Genomic DNA, 3,036 nt, shown 5'->3' on the forward strand with positions numbered 1-3,036 from the left:
TGCCCCGCGCCGCCCGCAGCTCCCGGGCTCCGGGAAGGTGAGCGGGGAAGATTCACTGTGTCCCTGCAATATTTCCTGGTAACCTGAGCTTCCGCAGATCCACCTGCGCTTATCCGGGCGGCGGGGCGACTACAGAACGACTGTTCTTCTCTGGGTTCATCGTAGACTTGGGGTTTGCAGAGCTACTCTCCCCACCTCCAAACGGGGAGGGGGTCTTTTCAGATTGACATTCTGGGACAAGGTCTCGCCAGCGCCTGTCTCCTCAAATGAATATAGCTCTTTATATTCGAGGAGTTGTCACTTCTAATTCCTGTTGGCTGCCCCCCCCCCCTTTTTTTTAAAGCTTGCTCCGCTTTACTCATCATTTTACTTTTGGGAAGATGGCCTTTCTGGTGCCTGTCAGTTAATGCCTTGGGAGTGGATTTCCCCACCTCTGCAGACCCTGCTGGCTCCTCATATGCTCACTGTCTTTCCTTTCCTTTCCAGGACTACCTGTATGCAGAATCTTTGCACCAATTGTCCTCTTCCTTCGCATTGTTTCTCAAATTCTTCTTTTCCCATAGTACTGCTGGAATCTCTGGGGGGGGGGGCAGGACGCTGCGGTATTAGGATTTGAAATGCATAGATGTTGAGAGCGGTAGAGCATTAGGAATCGGAATCCTCCTTTATAAAATATATTTCAATGACATGCATTATGGCTTTTTTTTTGTTTGTTTTTGAAAGGTTTCAGTTCTTGCCTGAGATGATAAGAGGAATATCTTAAGAGTTCAGATAAAACTTGGTTCTCGAGGTATGTGAATAGCTTGATTTTGGCTTTGTTATTCCGGGGAGATAGGAGAAAGGATTTCCAGAAGACTGCTTTATATATGTATCAACAACAGAGCAACTGTGTTGTGTATTGCTTGCAATTTATTTCCGTGGAAAGGATACCATTCTTCTTTCTACAGCGACTTGGGTTTTTGCAAAGTGTGCGCTAGTAATTTAGATCATGTGGTCTTTGAAATTAAAGTCAGTGTCATCCTCTCTCACCTTAGTATAGATTTTCACTTTGAGTTGTCGTTTTCTGGACATATTGCTACAGTTTTTAAGTTGCTGGTCTGGAAAATTTTGGGTCATGGGTTCACACTTTTACTTACAATTTGAAAAAATAATGCACTTTATAAATATGCCATGTAAAGGGTAGGTTAGGATATATCACAAATCTAATGACATTTTATAGAATGCCTTTAGTGCAGAATTCATAGAGTAAGACTTTTTAAAATTCCACAAGCCATTCATTTCACAGCAGAAAAAAAAGAAAACTTGCTTTTTAATTCCACTAATCTGAGAGATACCACTTTTTATAATATTTGATACATACTCTTTGAAATCTTTTTTTTTCTTCCATCTCCAATGTCATTCAATATGATTATATAGTGATTTTCAGCTTTTTAGTGTGGGAATACTTTAAATTAAATTGTATTTAGGGTGATTTTCCCCCCCAAAATGGCTTATTCTTGTTCCCTATCAGGAATCTAATGTCTAAATAAAAGCAACATTTCCTTTTGCTTTAATCTTTAGCTTTTCTTGCTTTAAAGTTTTTATCTATGCTGATACTTTTTGGATAGTAGTCTTTCTATGCTATGACATAAGTTTTCTGTTCTTTGCTTTCAGTATTTTTATTTGATACATTTTAAGTCCTAGTTTTGTCTACTTTTTCTTTTTCCTCTACTGTTTTCTACATTTACCTCTAATAATTTTGCGCTAGCTCACTTGAACCATGGTTTATATAAGAAAATATAGTATTCAGAATAAAAGATGATAGTTTTTCTCAAGTCTCTCTTTAGATGCTTGAAGTTTTGTTGGATGAATATTTTAGCACTGATTTGATTTATATAAAATTTAGGTTAGCTTTTCTGGGTTGTATGGCTCCAGCATATTTGGTAGTTATTTTAGATCATCAGAAAACAACACAAGTGGATGATTGATAGGTTACAAATTTTCAGACATCTGCAATGGTCTGTAAAGGGAAAAAGTGGAATTTTCCTTAAAGTACTTCAGCTATAATACACCCCTTCTGGGAATTACTGCATGAAATTGTTTGCAGCTGTTAGTGATTGAAAAATATTTTCTTAAAAAGAAAGTCCTGTAACAGAATAGTTGTAAACATTTTAAATTTAATATATGCAGGGAAGTTGTGAAGTTCTTCAGTGTTTCACTACAACATCTTCAATATTTTCTAGATGCATTCTTAAGTTTTAAAAATATATTTTATTTTTTAGATCAGTTTTATATTTACAGAAAAAATTATAAAGTTAGTGATTTCTCATGTATCCCTCTACCCAGTTTCCCCTCTTATTAACATCTCACATTGGTATTTATTACAGTTAATGAATCAATGTTGCTACATTATTATTAACTAAAGTTTATACTTTATTTAGATTTCCTTAGTTTTTATCTAATCTCCTTTTTCTGTTCTAGGATCCTATCATAGGCTATTACACTTAATAGTCAAGTCTCCTTAAGCTCCTCTTGGCTGTGACAGTTTGTTAGTCTTTCCTTGTTTTTGATGACCTTCATAGTTGTGAGGGGTATTGGTCAGGTATTTTTTAGAATGCCCACCCCCCATTGGAATTAGCCTAATGTTTCTCTGATGATCAGACTGAGGTTTTGGGTTTTGTGGAGGAAGATCACAGATGTAAAGTGCTCTTTTGATTACATTATACAAAGGGTACATACTATCAACATGATTTATCACTATTGATATTGATCTTGATCATATGACTGAGATAGAGTTTGTTAGGTTTCTGCACTGAAAAGTTGTTTCTTTCAGGCAGTACTCTTAAAAGGAAATCACTGTGCACAGCCCATACTTAAGGAGTGGAGAGTTACGTATCTCTTCCTTAAGGGTGGAGTATCTGTATAAATTACTTGGAATTCTTCTGCGTGTCTTTCTCCCATTTATGTATATACTCAGTTATTTACTTATATTTATCTGGACTTAATGGATATATATATATAAATATATATATATTAGAGGCCCGGTGCACGAAATTC

At 36.2% G+C, this 3,036-nt stretch overlaps 1 protein-coding gene across 1 annotated transcript in view; it reads left to right on the forward strand.

The window, feature by feature from the left end:
- The first annotated feature begins 717 nt into the window (after positions 1-717).
- Positions 718-3,036, forward strand: part of EPS8 (epidermal growth factor receptor pathway substrate 8) — a 172,304-nt gene continuing 169,985 nt past the window's right edge. The window contains exon 1 of the mRNA XM_014540175.1: positions 718-790. The gene's annotated coding sequence lies outside the window, so the exon portion shown is untranslated. The remainder of the gene's footprint in view (positions 791-3,036) is intronic.

The sequence above is a fragment of the Myotis brandtii genome, unplaced genomic scaffold (genome assembly GCF_000412655.1).
Source record: "Myotis brandtii unplaced genomic scaffold, ASM41265v1 scaffold237, whole genome shotgun sequence".
Taxonomy (NCBI): domain Eukaryota; kingdom Metazoa; phylum Chordata; class Mammalia; order Chiroptera; family Vespertilionidae; genus Myotis; species Myotis brandtii.